The sequence below is a fragment of the Tribolium castaneum genome, chromosome 9 (assembly GCF_031307605.1).
Source record: "Tribolium castaneum strain GA2 chromosome 9, icTriCast1.1, whole genome shotgun sequence".
Lineage (NCBI taxonomy): Eukaryota > Metazoa > Arthropoda > Insecta > Coleoptera > Tenebrionidae > Tribolium > Tribolium castaneum.
Window position 1 is genome coordinate 9,913,642 of NC_087402.1, and position 18,017 is coordinate 9,931,658.

General features: G+C 34.8%; 1 protein-coding gene and 1 long non-coding RNA gene across 5 annotated transcripts in view; both read right to left on the bottom strand.

Annotated features, from left to right (window-relative positions):
- ASPP (Ankyrin-repeat, SH3-domain, and Proline-rich-region containing Protein) overlaps nt 1-18,017 on the bottom strand; it is a 112,075-nt gene that overhangs the window by 42,173 nt on the left and 51,885 nt on the right. Inside the window, exon 1 of one of the 4 annotated variants that reach the window (XM_008194553.3) lies at nt 10,184-10,479. The exons of the other annotated variants lie outside the window; for them this stretch is intronic. The gene's annotated coding sequence lies outside the window, so the exon portion shown is untranslated. Of the gene's footprint in view, nt 1-10,183; nt 10,480-18,017 lie in introns of those variants that run through there. 4 annotated transcript variants of the gene reach the window in all.
- Nucleotides 8,497-9,173, bottom strand: LOC107397723 (uncharacterized). Its single transcript, XR_001574765.2, has 2 exons — nt 8,758-9,173; nt 8,497-8,674 (listed from the first exon to the last, which is right to left on the bottom strand). It is a non-coding gene; the product is annotated as an uncharacterized LOC107397723 (long non-coding RNA).

The window sequence follows — 18,017 nt, forward strand, 5'->3', positions numbered from 1 at the left end:
GGTTGAAGATACAAAAAAAAATGTAAGGAACAAAGTTGTGAAGAATTAAATTTCCCGTAAAAAAACCTGCGACACCATATTTCGGTCTTCTACAATTTAAATACACATTAAATTTCCGTTACTTAACCACAGGTACAATAAAACGAATTCGTCGCTTCAACGTCTTTGAACGTCTTTAGGGCCTAAACCGTTGACAATGGAGATATGGTCTCAAAGACTCTTTTAAAGGAATTTTAATACTTTACAAATTTCTTCGTAACAATTTTCTTGTATCTTCACCCGTATTCGCAGCGTCTTGGAAAATACGGGACGAAGCACAAATTTTAAAATTCAATTTTACTCATGTTTTCATAAAAATTTGAGTGGTCTGTTTTTCTCTAAGAGTGCAAAGACCTACTTTCCAGCTATTTCCTTTTGACCAAGCTATTAGTGAATTGGTTGGATTTAAATTACTTTAAATTTTTATTCTGCTGTACTATTTTTTGGGTTCAGAAAATCCTGCGATTTTATAAGTTATAATCCTCCATAGTGCTGGACCAATGAGCGGGAATTATATGTATCCGAAAGTTGAAACAACCACTCTACAGTCCTGATAAAGCACTCAGAGACGAGTGGGCTAAAAGTGTCTGGAATATTTCCCCTCGTATTAAAATATTTTCTGGAATTTTTTGTGCCTATGCGTTCTCGTAAATCAATTACCTCAACGTTTAGTTATAGTAAATCACCTTATTAGTGCCTGGGAACGCAGCGAACAATGATTAGAGTTCACGACGTCAAAAAAGACTAGTTGCTTTAATGATTAAAAAGAAAGCATCAACTTTAGTAATTCCGCCAACATTTGTAAACCTATTTACAGTGATTTAAAATTAGTTACGCTTGCTACTACCTGCTGTGTTAATCATCTAAGAATTTCCACAAGCTGTTAGAACTTACTTATCATTTAATCTCGGACGTGCAAGTTTAGTGATAAATGTGCTCTTATTCTGAACACATTCGTTATTGAGAAATATGAGAAAATGATTTAAATAATCGATGTCTACCCTCCGGGATTCACCTGTCGCTCGCTCACATTCCTACCAACTTTGCAACAGTGCATTTTTACGACCTCTTGAACTTGAATCGACTGCGAATCTCCTCCACAGTTCGCGTTTTATGTCCGAGGGAGTAATAGTGTGCGACTCTCCGGTGTAATCATTCCGGTTGATTAATGACATGAGCGGGACTTTGTGTGCAGATGGTTTCTTTATTTCGACCGGAACCCGGCTTGTTTAAACGCACTTAGCACTTTATTATATGAAGCAGAAGCGGCCGACACACCTCGAAAAAACACTCCCGACAAAATTAAAAGCCTCGCACAAAACACACATGACTGGAATTCGTCCGTTGCTGGACTACTTGGGACATGCTGAAAAATTTGCCGAGCAAATATCTTGCTGTTTGCATAAGCTTCTCTCCAGTGACTGTTGACCCTCTGCCATCGGCAAACAGAATCGAAGGCGATAAAAATGTTAAAATTCTTGCGAAAGTTTCGGGTTTTTGTCGCCTCGTTATTCAGGCGGTTATAGTTTGCGAACACGACCACTTTCTAGTCACTTTCGTTACCGAATCGTCCCTTTATTCTACTGAAAAATGAGGCTTTGCATCATGAAGAAGAATCCTCCCACGCTTTGCCGGAGGCATTCCTCAACATTCCGCAACACAGCATCGTCCAAGAGAATGCTTTGGTCTTGTGGTCGAGTAACGCATGGTCTAAATAACTGTCATTACGTGTGGAAAACGCAATTTTCGATTAGTGTTTAGTGAGTGTCACTTGTGGCAGAGGTTCAAACGTCTTCATTTTCCAGGTTGCGTGTTTTGCCAACAGCGATGCAAAAACTTTGCATATTTCTTGCGCTTAATTAAAAGAGCAGGTGCCATTAACTCGCTTCCTGCTGAAAAATAACACGGAGATAGGATCTGGAGGCTGATGGGAGGGATTGATTCTTCTAACAGGTTGTTGGTATTTTTTCGGACTAAGGCAACGACGACCACCCGACAAAGTACATGATAAATTCCAACAATTACGCTGAATTACACGACGAGCTTGAATTCCGCCTAAGCTTTATGATAACATAAGTAATAGCCGCTGGTTCTTAATAAGCAAAAACAGACCAAACGGGTGCAGCGAGTTGTATACGACATAATAATGTGCTCAAATTACGAAGGAATATTGCTTTTCATATTTCATGCAAGCGGAATTTACATTTCCTCACGGCTGGAGTAGCCGTTTTCACATTTGTTAAAGCTCGAATTTTTTGCAAAACGGCTCTGTCACCAATTATCCGCTTCAATAACCATACTAAGTGCACCGTAATTGATGATTCCAGACCAAAATGGCCGGACCTGCTGATACACTTCGACGAGAAACTGCCGCCATGCACTTAATTGACTATTAATGTGAGAAATTTTTGATAAATTCCAACAGGCCTTGAACTCCAGACGCACAACCAAGCCACAAACGAGAAGAATTTTACTCCTCGACGAGAATTTAAATTATTTTTAAACTATTTTGTAAATGCCTCTCAAATAGTAAAACTCAGGGGCGGATTAAGTTATTCCGGGGCCCTTCGCTTAAACCCAATTTCTCAAAAAAAGTTACAGTTTTAAGCTAAATGTTTCAATAAGATAAAAATTTATAGATATTGAGGTATTGACAAATAGTAGTTCATTAAACAAGTTAAGAAAAGTTCTTCATTATCTGTGAGTGAATCACGAGCTAATAATGCCAATATTGCCAAGTTTAAAAAACGTCTCAAGATTTATTTATTAAGCAAATATTTTTACTCTTTACCTGAATTTTATAATGAAACCATCGATATGCTGTGATAAATCAACCTGTACTATGTGCTTTAAATATTTTTCAAGTGTATTCTTCAAATAGTTTATGTAGTGTTCGGTTTTATATCTTCAGTTTTATAATTTAGATATAGGATTTAATTTTTTAAATGTATTGTTTTATTTTAATTATTTATTTCCCTGTATTATTTTATATTTTTGACTTGTTCTGTGCCATTGTGGAGTATTTTTTGAATAAAGTTTCATTCTATTCTATTTTATTCTGTTTCCTTACGTGTATAATACGTTTTCTCTTATGAGAAATTCTTGTTAAATTTTTTCACCAATAGAATAAAAAAATACCAAATAGAATAACAAAATCACCAAATGGTCACTTTATTCTATTAGCAAGATAAAAAAATATTGAAATAATTTGAAAAATATTTTGTTCAAAATTATTATTTTTTCGCTTTTCAAAGCCTTGCAGTGTAAATATCGAAAAAATTAAATAAGTTTTAAACTGAAGTGTATTAAGACGAAGGGAAACATTTAGATATGTACATAATAATTATCTCTTACATTTTCTATTGTGGTTGTTTTTAACTTAATCCCTACATAATCCGCATCTGCAGTAAAAGTTCAAACAAATGTATTTTTTTGGAACGGCTATTTCCTGTACCTTTTCGGTCCAATTCCCCAAAATTCACACCCTCCGTTTATTGACATACCATTTTACACCCATCCGGAAATATGAATGAAAGCGCCCCAAGTGTACTATCTCATTCATAAAACAGGTGAAATAACGGATAAAACAATCTGTTCACCGGATTTCCTGCAGTCAGTATTATGCGACGATGATGCAGCCGACATTTCCGTTTTATTCATTCTCGAAGGAAAAATCGCATAAACCACGGTGTAAAATTTATAAAACTGTTACAACTTTAAGTGATCTTCATCCTCAACACAATTACATACAGCGTTATTCACTAAGCACAAAAATGAAGTCAGATTTTTTTAAGCAACTTTTTTTTATTAACTCTTTAATTTGTTTTTCTTAGAAACGGTAATCAATGTCTTGTTTCCTAGGATGTCAAATTTACAAATTTTGTAATTATTTAGCACATCATTAGACATTAATTATTGATTTTTTTTTCAATAGCTATCTATAATATTTGTTAAAGCATCAAAAAATTAACTTAACTTTGAAGACCTATGTCTCGTGAAAAAAGGCTCAAACAGTTTTTTGTCATTGGAACTTTGAATCTGATGTCCTTTATCAGCACTCGAAAGTTTATACAGTGAATCACCCTGTATATTAAACAAAAATAAGTAGGTAGCAAAAATAAGGCCCTTTTTAAAAAAATCTTGAATGGCAATTTGGTTTCCATGTAATCCCTTGAAGCAGAAAAAATGTAAGGAAAATTATTATTTTGCGCTTTTTGTGGGTATGGTCTGAAAATGTGGAGGGAAGGCTCCTTTGGGAAATGTTTCCGCATCAGGTGTTGTTTGTCTTTTTTCATTTTTCATCAATGACACCGATCGGCATATGAAAGTTTACCGTGCGTGAAATTTCAAGAATGCTTCCATTTTCCAGAGAATGGTTAACATTGTTATGAAAACATATTTGACCCAGTTTCGACCATAAGCAGGGAGTAATCCTGCGTGCTCTTTGCCACATAACACAGCAGGATTATCTGTAGGTGTGTAGCGAAGGCTTTTATTTTGTCGCTCGATGTGTTGACGGGAGAAAGACACCCACGCTCGATTAATTAAATTTAACAAGTTTATTGGCAGAAAATGCCGACCATGCGGGCACATTTCTTGACTACAAAAGCCGGAACGGGTGCTGTATTAACACATAATATTACATTTGCTGTTTGCAAACAGCAAACTGGAATTCCTTCAATTATTCATTTCAGTTCAAACAAAAATCCCAGATTAACGCTGCACTGGCTTGAAGTTGTCACACCGAAGAGTATGAAACGAGTAATGATTTTCCATCAATAGCAAACAATGAAATCAGAACAATACACAAGTTCAACAGTCGATTAGTGTTTACACAGAAAAACTCGCATTTCAATGGCCTTCTCTTATGCAAATAACGAATGAATAGAAAAGGATAAATAAATTGCTCTTTGGAAGAATTGTGTTTAGGCGAACTGAATACGTTCACCCTGAGCGCCAACGTGTTATCACTCTTATCAATTCAAGGCAAGCGATTCGAAGTTTTGTCGCTCCTGTTCGCACTTGCTCATTAATTAGTCGCGTAATTATGCCATTTACTGCGATTTTTCTCGGCGAGACAGCGTCTGTTCCGAGTGGCATTTACTCTGGATACATAAAATTATGTAAATTCCCCGCTTGTGCTCTATAATCACCGCAAATTATTCGAATAACTCAGTTTATGCAACGATTAATTACACAAAGAGCTCGAAAAAATTGTTTGAAATTTAATTAAAACCTTTCACCCGCACGCACCGTCTTACCTAGTGCGTAAAGTTGGCACTTAACTTCCGGAGTTGCGGTGTTCTCTGCTACATTCAACCACTTTATTACGCGAGACCGAAGGTGGGTCTAATTATTCCCCCAATTCGGTGTGTTTATCTTTGCGATTTGTTGGAAGTTTCGGTATAATACGAGCTCGAGAAGTTTTTCCGAGCACTATCATTGTTTTTAACTCATAGCAAATTAAACGACCTACCCACCTTCCACGGAAGATTTATTATTCACGGCACAATGCTATTAATGTTGCTGACCCACTTGGGGATTTAAATTCCAAAGTCGAGATCGGATGAAGATGCAATACATTGTTGTTTTTATAATGCGAGGATCCTTCAGTCTTCAATGACCCCCTTCTACACACTTTCTAGTCAATTTCACTTTTGATGCACGCTCGGGACGCGCAAAACACACAAAAAGATCCAAAGGAATCACCGCGCTCCAATGTGAACCACTTTCCCCAAATATTGCAAAAATTACAACCTACACAGCGTTGCATAAGAAGAAAGGCAACCCACGTTTCATAATTATTACAAAAAACTAGTCCATTTTTCGAAAAATCAACTCTTTCCAATCCCGAATCTCGGTTTCTTTATTTACCAAACTTGAAGGTTGAGTTGATACATTCACCTTCGACTTGAAAATATTTCTCCACAATTTGTTAGCACCTTTGTTTTTTTCCACCCACGTTTAAATTCACCGACGAATTCTATTCTCTAATCCGTTTTACACCTACGTGCCTTAAAAAATGTTTGAATTCATTCAAACGCTACAAAACGATAAATTCCTCGAAATGGTTGGGAAGAAGTGTTTAAGACAATTTACAGTTACTCCCTTCTCTGGATGTCGGTGGTTAAAAGAATATTTCAGAGTAATAGCACCTTGTTAGGAGTTAATGTAATCGTGCGTGGTTGAAAGTAGAAGAGTATTAAACAACCGACCCTCGGTGTAAAAGGATAATGGTGTTAAAATAGCACAATCTCACCTAGTGCGCTCATTTTATTACAACACTTTGGCTGCTGAACATCCTAATAAATAACAAACACTTTTCGTGCAGTTAATGAGAAAACTTTTGGAAAAATTCGTTAATTAACGCACGAAATTGGTTCGCCTCAAATGAAGGTTCCCAATACAAGGACATTGAATCTGGTGATTATACACGAAAATGTTGGAATGGACACGGCTTCACTGCGAATCCTTTTAATTAAAACACAAATTATTCACAGATGAGGAAACTGCAGTAATGACTTTGTGCAATTAATACCGATGAGAAGAATGCTTTAACTTGAACAGTTCCAACCAAGGATAATACCCATGAATGTATGCTATTTCCTTGTGTCTTTAACATATCCATTCAACACGATCATTTTAATTTCCTCTTGCATTCCTCTCTGTTGTTACAAAGAACTCTAATAGGATCAAACATGCGACTTCGCAGATGTTCCAAGTCCCGTTGCAATAACACAAACGGCTGAAAAACTATTGAACTTGGATTGCAGAAACTGTGACATTTGTGGTTTAAACTCAATTAAAGCCTTCTTCCCGTTCACATTGCGGTAAAATTGGACCATCGAAACGTTATGCAAATAAGAATATCGGCGCGATCGTGGCAACAAATTGTGTTTGCACTACATCCCCTTATCATATTTGTTATCGATTCAGCCACTGCGATTTATCCTTTCAAAACCGTTTCATCAAAAAACACCAACATTCGCAGATCAAATACCGTCAACGCCAACAAAACAAACAATCCGAGACCAGGTATAACAAAACACAAAGGGTCCCTGCCAAGAATTTTTCTTTTTGTTAAGTGCAAATGCCTCGAGAAACCCAGATTCATAATGGCTTTTGAAGTGACTTATAAAAGGACTTTTCATTACGTTTTTTCGCCGAATATGATCTGCGAGGATGCACTGAAATCGTGTAGCTGAGGGGAATTTGAGGAATTCTGCAAAAAAGGCGGAGATTCTCCTGTGGTGACCTTAAACGCTCGTATTTACACGTAAACGGGCAAGTAGCACATTCGCGTTTCCGCCACTTTTCTTTATTTGTGTTATGTAAACAGTTGGAATAATCGAAGTCTTCTGACCTAGATAATTTTTCGAAGATATCGCCTCGCACGCAAGCGATTCATCATTTTCGACGTCGGCGCTATTGTAGTGTGACAATTTCTAATTTAGCGCTGATTGTAGGAGTCTTGGCCTGGAATAGAAAGTTCTAACGATTATTACCGTGTTCTAAAAACCGCTGTGTTATGGCGGTCGTAAACAATGGTACACATAATCTCATAATGGCGCTTTCACGCACACTCCTACAACTTGGTACAATTCGATTTTTCCCACCATTTCCGCGATGGAAACGATACGTTTAAAGGGAAGTAAACTGGTTCAGCTTCTTGTTTTTACGTGTCACACCTACTTGCTCTATAATTTACTTTGGCAGAGTTTATTGGTAATTTGCTTGTGCCCCGAGCGTTGGATAACTGATAGAGTAAACAGTTTTTGGTTTGAATTTACGCCTTCTGTGGGAATGTTTGGTAATAACGCAGACGTGGCGTGTGAATTTTTTAAAATTCGGAATAGAATGGATTAAATAACTGCGGAAGAGCAATTTCCTGGACTGTTTCAGAAATGTGAAAGTTGAAGACATTTCACGTACATATTATTAAGGTTGGAAATAAATAATGGTAAAGTAACGTCAAGGAATGTCTCTCTAAATTATAAATAATGAAAAAAGTTACGACGCTAGGGAGTACGTACGAAATAAAGGAGTATTTAAAGCAATAAAAATGACTGAAAAGATAAAACAAGATCGTAAGATTTGCTCAAATAAATTCGTATTTTATGACGTTTTGAGAGATAAAATAAAGGAAATGAATTTCAAACTTAATCTTATTTAAGATCTGCTCTTGTAAAAGTACAGACAAGACGATAAAGTAGATTACTAGCATTGTTTGCTTCAATTAACTGATTCGATACCCTCTTTGAGTTGCATTGCGTTTAATAAAATTGCTCGTAACGTTGAGTAATGGCAGTTGAAAGTAGCTAAAACATAACAAATACAAAGGAATTTCAATTATTTTTGCAACGCTGTTAATATTGCTCTTACCATTTCGCTTTAACCTTATTTCTAGCAAATATTCAATAGCCTGCTCACTGACAAGATAATAACAGAAACAAAACGTATGTCTAAATTTTTATACAAGGGTTAAGTATTTAACGTAAACGTACAGCAGTTTTTCACGTCGATAGTTAATGCTCCCAGTGAAGTCATCAATTTCCGTCGACTTCAACGTTAATTGGACACTAGCATTTTGCAAAGTCGTGAGAAGGAGCAAACATGAAAGGGATACAAAGAGTCTCTGAAAACAAAATATTTATTTTGATTTTTCTCTTTGGCACTGTCTGCCCTGAGTTAACTCACTATTTGGTTCAGGTCACGTACCTTCAAAAAGGGGTAAGCGAATTGAAATGTAAAAGGTGCCAAATCTAAAGAATCATGTAGACGCAAATTAAAGTTTGTGCAATTTTCCCAAAACAATGTCAACTAAGTCGTGTCCATTTTTGTCTTCAGTCAGCAATCGCTGAAAACTTATAGATTAACTTAATGTAAGTATAATTTCTGAATCGTTTGCAATCCTCATATCTTCTATTATTTCATCGGATTTTAATCATACAGTTATGGACTTTATCGACATTTTCTTACGTCATGACTATTTTTAATTGTCACCTGCAAGAATTGACCTTCATGTTGTCTTGGCCTCTTCTGAATATGAGCGTATATGAAGGTCAGAATTTATGCAATGAGAATTTCTTGTCGTTATAGATTTCAACATTTTTTTCAACCTACTGGAGCTTAAGTCAATCCCTTCAATTATTTCCTTTAGGAATAATTTAAATCAAAATCTAACAAAGTACCTTTTTACCATGGCTTCTCTAGGCAAAAACAAGGTAATGAACCTTAATTATTTTAATCATAACATGCTTCATTAGAGAGATACAGCGTATTGGTGTAAGGGAATAATTTTCAGATTAATCGCATAATTATCTTGCAATCTATATTGAAATAAAAATGTTTTCTCTAACATCCTGTACTTTTTGTGCACATAATTGTGGCCCTATAAACGTATTTTTCAGCCCACCCACAAATTTCTTAAAATTATTGCACGAGCTTGGTCATCAAATGTCATTAGAGCAGAAGATATACAGTTATCGCTCTAATTACAACCTCGTTATTGGTTGTTAGAAAAAAAGAGGACTTGGTTACTTGCTCCTAGACATGTGACTCAGAAAGGCAACCATTGGCACTAATTTAATTAAGAAAAGACAATTTTCTACATTTAGGTGAAATGAAAGAATTGAAATTCTTATTTTTCCCAGCGCACCTGATAGAGTAGAATGGAGATTAGTTGTAATTAAAATGCATCTTTTATGGTAAGTGCTGAAACCTTGACCGGTTGAAAAGACGCCACTTCCGCAATTAATTAATTTTCAAAGTGTTAGCTGTCAGGTAGTACTTAAAAGTTGTCATATTAATCAAAATCTTTAAGTTGATCAATCTCATAGTTGCCACGCAACTCTCGTATTTGCTTTTTGTAGCTCTTCACAGTTGTAGTTGGTAACCGTTGAGCAATTTGTACAACCGTTGATCGAACAAAAATGACATCGATTGGATCCGTCAGTCGTGCATAATTATCCTTGAGAGTACCATTCCATTTTACAAAAATTCCGGCGAAGTCACGAGACTTTTACATAATAATTCCTCACGCGAATTGTTTCAAACCTCGGAACAAATTCTAGATTATGCAGAATTGCGAGGTGAACCGTTAGAGCGAAGAAAAATGGTTTCCGCGATGGTTTGGCGCACTTACCCGGGAAAGTACCCCAGCGGGGGTAATCGAGCAACCGCGAGCTAAGATCAGTCCAGTAAGTCGAGCTTGCTCAGCTTTTGCATTTGTAATTCCAGACAGGCCACCAAGCAACAAAAACTCTCAACCACTGTGTGCCTTTTGGGTAAGAACCACCCGAAATGGCTTCGCACCACCGTTTCGCACTCACAAAACCACATATGCTGCACACATTTCGCGTTAGAACGCTCAAAAACCGTTGGTTTTCGCGTTGACGCGGCGATCGCGGTACCCACCGGTCGTACCTTGGTTCAAACTGGTGCTACGGCAACGACATGAACCTGCAAGAAGTGAAGTGGGGGCACTTTGAGTTTACCTGTGGTCGAGCGCCAAGCGCGGCTTGTCTTCAACGTGCACCTGTCGGACTTTTCGGCCGTAAAACCACCATATGAAGTGAAGCGAATTCTTTAGACTACCACCCTGTCAATCACCTTTGATCCGCGAATGCCACATCATTTTAAATCGCAAACAAAAAATTTGAGCACTTTTTGGACGTTTCTACGAGTTGTTGGGTGTTGGTTGTATTAACCGTCTCGAGACCACACCACGACATGTAACGGAATGGCATTTACAAAAATTAGGGTGCGGTATCCCATTAGAACGCGGAATATCCAGCTTAGCGTTTAACGAACCCCTTCAGGTCATAATTGATCGGTAAATCGCACCCCTTATTTAAACCCCGACGTCAGCAAATTCAACAAATTATTTATTAATCTTCGACACGTTCCAATTACCCTACGGATCACTGATCAGTGGCGTAGATATTAGATATATGGCCAAAAAAATATTTCCCGAGCTTTTTGGTGACTACAGGAAATGAGCTTTGGATTGGATGAACTAGAGACTGTATCTTATCTCGCCTAACACACAATTTTCACTCAAAATAAATCTATTTTTATTCCTCTTGAATTCACTTGTATTTTGAATTTGGTCTAAAATTTCCAATTACTAATTTAAAACAATATTTTCTTTTGAAAAAATTCGAAACATTTTCAGATGTTCCCTTACCACCTCGTTGGGGTCAATGAAGTTATAAGGGACACAATTGTCTTATGCGAGTAAAACCAGTCTTTTGGTCTATAATTTATGAAACCCTTTATAATTGGGCTGTTTTATACAGGCTGTTGTATACAGGGTTGTGAACCAAAGTTACATTTTTTTAATTGAAACACCCTATATATTTTTGCATAGTTAAATTCTACGTAAAAAATGAAGCTTTGTATAAACTGTTAAGGTCTGTCTCATTCCGTTTCGAAATTATTTAACTTTTCGTTAAAAAAAGACTAACTTTTGAAATGTCACTGCATAGTCGTGTCTAGAGTTCCTATATTGGGAGAGTTGGGACACTGAATGTCAATTTTCGAAATTTTGTTTTATATACGTCGGTTGGAATGTGTAAAAAAACAAATTGGGATAGAAATCAGTGGTGTTACACTTGAAATTTGGCGAAAAGTCAAATAAATTTGTCAAAAAATGTTTTCATTTTTCGTCGACTAACTGCGTTTAGAAATGGCTTAGACTGGCAGTCGTCGTCAATTCACTGTTTTTTTTATATGAACTCCACATTTTAAAAGAGATTTCTTTGTAAGTACAAGAATTTTACGTCTAAACTCTTCATCATAAACATTTTTTCCTTAACTTTAAGAAATGGTAATCATCGATGAAAGAGAGAGAAATTGAACCTTTCCAGCCAAGTTTTACGTTTTTATTAACAATTATGTACAAAATCTATGAGATTTTGGGAATTTGTCTATGTATTTACAAAATACGTAGGTACTTGAACCCAAAATTGGTTCTAATTTTTAGGAAAGTTGAACCTGTCGCTGCTTGGCCGCTTTTAGCATCTACGAGAACTTTAGATTCTGTTTCAAATTGTAAAGTTATTGGGAATTCACGATTTTGTTACGTTTTTCATACGAGAACACCTTCAATATCATTTTTTAGAAAATTTAAAAAGACGACAGGGAATATGAAGGGTTTTTGATGACCAATTTTTGGGAAGAGATGTTTTACTAAAAATTGTGACTGAAAGAATAGCATTTTTAGCATTGAAGTATGTTTTAAGTTATGTATTTAATATTAAAATAAATATTGAAAAATTTCAGAAATGTGAACGTTAATATTGGTAGGTAATATCTACGTTTCCTACGTCCCTGGTTAAATTTGACGTAAAATTATGTCATTTTATGCATTTGAAAAAAATTATAACCTTGAAATTATTTTCGACATAAACCTTTGACATAAGTTACTAACAAAAATTTTAATAAAAAAGGATAGAAATATATACCCTATCCACATAATACAAAATTGGCTCGGTTTGACGTTCAGTGTCCCAACTCTCCCAATAAAGGAACTCTAGTCGTGTCTAAATATTTTTCGACAAATTTGCAACAGAAAAACTTAAGAATACTTTGTAATTTTAGATACTGTAGATAAAGATACAGATTTTTTAGATGTAGATACGGTAGGTACACGTTGTGCCAAAACGCAAAAAACTCATTTTTTTCAAATGGAACACCATGCATTTGTTTAGACGTATCGATAGCACTTTTCTTAAGATGTTTAATGATACATATCAGGTTTGTATAGCAATTTAACATATTTCCTAAGTTTTTAAAAAATTATGTTTCTGACTTTACTTGACTTTACTCTTGATGAGTAATGGTGCAGTTACATCTGGACACATATTAATAATAATAATAATAATAATAATAATAATAATAATAATAATAATAATAATAATAATAATAATAATAATAATAATAATAATAATAACTTTATTGACGCTAAGAAGCATTTACAATAACATAAGTAACGCAAAAAAAACAAAAAAAAAACCACGATATTTATGTCAGACAGTGAAGTGTCATAATTCATAATATAAACAAGACTTAAATTATGTCTAACACAAATATTCCAAGTATCGGCAAAATATTCAGACATTTTCAACAACAGTTGTAAACACTACGGATTTGAAAGTTCAGACGTGTCAGAAATTGCGAGAGTTGACGAGTCGTTTATTTTTGTGGTTGTGTTGCGACAGAGTGAATGACTAGAAACACTTATTGAAAAACGTATATTTAGTGTTGAAAACATACTTTGAATAATGTCCTACAGAATTCCATGAACGAAACTGCAAGAAATTTCTATCGGAATCTAAACAGCTACGGACATTTTTTGTCAGACACCTGACATAAATGTCTTGAGAGAAATCTCAGATGTAAGCGCACTGTAAAATTCATTTATGTATCAAGTAATAATTAGATAACTAATGTAATTAGTCTAGTGTACATATCAAAAAATAAATTACCATTTGATTTATCAGCTATTAGGCTAACAAATTTTCATGTGATAAAATACATTTTTTGGAATATATTAAAAAACGTTTTAATTTGCTATACAAACCCCATACCGTTACAAAAATCAACAGGTAAAAACAAATAAATGGTGTATCATTTGAAAAAAAAATGTTATTTAACTTTTTGCGGTTTGGCACACCGTATACATTATCTGCGTGCTTTAATTAAAAGTCGACTACTCGTATTTCCTAGAACTACATATTATTCTAAGTTTTTCTGTTGCAAATCATAGGTGATTTCACAGTGATTTCAAAAGTTAGGCACTTTTATATTGAAAAGTTGAATAATTTTGATACGGAAAGAGATAGACCTATAACAGTTTATACAAAGTTTACTATTTCATTAAAAAAATACTTTGTTTCGCCACCCTGTATACAACTCCCAGTGTACAATAAATATACTCTTAGTTTGTGGACTTTAAGTAGATCTATCAGATAATGAAAACTGTATGGCAATATTTCAAATGGCAAAAAAATTATAGAGTGATTATAAACCCCTGGATCACTCTGTAGTTAGTTCGTATTGCATTCGTCAACGAGAATACAAACACCTTATCAATTATCTTGCAATTTTTTTTGTCAGCTAGGGCTGGATTATTAAATAAGGTGGAAAGAGGTGATTTTTATTGGTTATATATTATGCATTCGAGAAAATAAAGACACTAAAAATCTAAGGTTAGTCCCACAAAACAAAAATTTTGCCTGGGAAAGGGAAAAAATAGACACAAGTCCTAGCAAATTGTTTTCTAGTTTGAGAGAAATTCCTACAGAAAAATCAAATTAATTTTACGGCAGTTAATTAATTTATTTATAGATGTTCTAGTTCTAGCAAAAAATAATGTTTTTAGTTTTTTTTCTGTAAATGACCAGATTTTATTACCTAATTTCTTCTGTTCAACCTTTTTTGAATTGAAAGGTACACCTTATTCAATGATACAAGTTTTTAACGTACTAAAAATGGCCTCTCTAGGATAAACTTTAAGTGTCCTGAATTGTCCTGAAAAAGGACGGCTAGTAACAGTTTCAATATTTATTCTACGCCACTGCTACCGGCATCGAAATTAAATTTCTATTGCAGCAAATTAGTCAATCTACTATGTAATTTTGTCTGTGATCGAAATACCTCCGTAGAAAAAAACGAAGCGACTCAATCATCGATTCATTAAAACGTCTGTAATACTGTTGAAGAATACTGAGAAATACTGCAAGGCCGAAGGATATTTTCAAGCCAGATGGAAGGTGAACAGGCCCGAATTATACCTTAAACACTTGAAAAGACAATAACAGTAACTTTAGCACAATATTTTGTTCAACTGCCTGTTAACAAGGAGGTATAAGCAACTTTACGGGTCATAAGCTGTAATATTAGATTGTTATATTGTCATTTGAGCTCTTATATGTTATTATAATAGCAAAAGTTCCAAGGAAGAAAGGATGCTACAAGAAATTCTGGTGTGCAAATAAATTATTCGATTAAATTTGAGTGTTTTTTGAAAACTTGTTAAAAATGCTGCGTAATTCGAGCTCAAGGGAAGATAAACAATTTCCTTGTTGGTGTAATCTTTCGCTTTTGAATGATTTAGAGTGAAAGGCGCTTGGGGCGAATCCCTCGGCGTTGGCGAATATAGATTTGGTCCGAAGTTGGGGTTTGGACCCTCGTCTAATTCTCGTTGCTTTCTGGTCGCGTTCGCGCCAGTCTTTACCTTCTAGGTCGGCTTAAAGCCAAATTCCTTAACCTACAAACACCTGTTGGAATGCGGCTTCGTTCTTCCTTTTCTCACACGGTCCGAGCCGCGGGCGAAATCGTTACGATACGAAACGAAATCCACGGTTATATACGAACGAAGGCTTGTTTCAGGATGTTTACCAATGAAATTTTTTTCTCTTCCTACGACCCACGCGAATGAATTAAATAGACGAAATAATTTATCGATTGACATCGAGCGAGCGCAAAAACTAAACTGGAAACTCCCGCGAAAACCAGACGATGAATTAAAAGCGCACAGATTTAATTAAAAACGAAGCGAGGATTCCTTGTTGGAACATATTCAAAAGGAAATTATTGCGGTTTTCAATTGTTCCCACAAAGAAAAAATCGCTAAAACACACGATAATCAAGTCCTAGTCTTTTTGGAAAATCTCACCGATTTGTTGATAATTCAATTTTCTTTGAACCTTAAATATGTTTTTGACATCCTGTACTTTTAAGTTGTTTCTCATTGGACGAACCGGTATTTATAATAATTTATATTTTTTTCTACTTTGGTTTCACAAAGTAGTTTCACAAAGAGGACTTTTGTGCAACTCCTTTTAGTAAATTTTTAGGAGTTGTATTAGCAGTGCTGGGATAGCTGGGATAGTGTGTGATCTGTCAACAGCGTCAAGTCGTTTATTGATAAAGCCCGAATAATTAACAAAATTAAGAAGATGTAGTTTGAACATATTTTGAAGTTAAACTAAACAAGAACAACAAAAATTGAAAGTAGAAAAAATAGTATATTACACTGGTTTTATAAGACTTAATTGTGGCACTCATCCTATTGGAGCACTTCTGCGTCGTGCTCCAAAACCATTCGAGCCACAATAGGACGTCTTATAAAATATACTATTACAATAATTATAATTAATAATTATTATAATAATTATAGTACTATATTATAATAATACCGGGTGCTCAAAAACCGGCGCACCAACTCAATGGAAAAATAGTAAAAAAATTCTTTGCATTAAAGTTATTGATAAATACCGAATATTAAATAAATGATATGTGGCAACGTTGTCTAACAGTCGTGATCGCAATAGAATTTGATCAACAATAAAAATAAATTATTTTTGAAACGGTTTCCTAGGAAATAATTTCCAGCGTTGGCACATCTACAAACTGTGATTTTTTTAATAAATTTTAATTTTTTAAAATTAAAAAAACTGCTAAAGTCTGATAGAAAATTTAAAAATTGTTATTCATCGTTGTGTTAGAGAACGATTACTTAGTGTGAAACATAGAAACATTAAAAAATAATGAAAACTGAAGAAGTTAACAAAATAAGTTTGTAGCTCCAGATTTTTGAAAATATAACTTTAGGAATTTTTTCAAGTTTTTTCCCGTGATCTACACATGCTTCTCAACAATGTACCACTGAGTTGGTGCGCCAGTTTATGGGCACCCTGTATACTATAATAATATACTATTTTGTAATTTAGGAAAACACCAAGGCGTAAACCGTACCTATTTTATACATGAGTTTTTCTCAGATTTTCTCCAATTTCATCATAATTTCTCCTGATTTGCGCAATGTTTCTCTTAGTTTGTCTTATTTTTTAAACGTTACATACGTTATGAAAAAATTGGTAACGGCTCAATTCAATGCAAATGCAAATCGCAGGACTTAAAATCGAGCCGCATTAAAATTCAACAGTATTTAAAGTAATTAAGGAGATAAGCACGCCGCTGCCGAGAATCCTAATAGAATTTTCACAAAACAAACAGACGTTCCTTAATAAATCCGGCAATTCAGGATGTCACAAAGGATTAGAAAGAAACTCGCCCAAACCAGAATTGTTATTGTTAAAAAGCTAAACACTAAGGAAAACGCTTGAAACCACGAGAATTTAAAAAATCCGAAATCTGAAAATTGAACAGCAGGATTTTATAACGAATGCAGTGAAGCTCTTCGTATTGAATGTTTTTAGAAAGCAAATGCCTCCGAATCTGATTAAATTAATTAAAACTTGGTATCAGAATATGTTGCGTAACGGCTCAACGAATAAGAATTTCATTTCGGCTCTCTGTCGGTATAAAAACCGTCTTTTGTGCTTACTCATTTTGCTTCAAAATTCTTTAATAAAAACTGAAATTTTAAGAAATGAATTTCTAACTATGCTCAAACGTTTCCACATTTGTGTAAAGAAGTGATTGTTTAATCAAGAGTATCGTTGTAGAAAAAGTTGTAGAATGTTAAGTTGTGTTTGTCTTCGTTTCAGAGACGTAGACTATATTTGTTCAGGGAAATTAATCAACTGTGTTAGCTGTCTACAATAAACACTTCCTCGGAGGTGACATCACACTCGTCAGTTCCTAGTTTGGATCTGGATCAATGCTTAGTTCAAATTAATATTAATATTCTCTTTAGAATACTTGTAATAAGATAAAAAATGGGTATTTACCGAAGAAACGCTGAGACACTACTTCAATGCCTTCAATTCAAATAGCTCTAATTACGACCATTCCGTCTGAATCCAGTTTGTGGAAAAACGAAATCGCTGAATTTGAATATCTTTCGAATAAATCCCAACACGTTAATAAATCAATTTGTTGAAAATTTTAATTAACCGTTAAGCTCGTTTGAAACTCATTTGTGTCAGCCTCTAATCCAAGGAATATTTCGAGCTCAACTAATTAAACTGTCAAAATTATATCACAACTTTCTGTGAAAGTGGCCA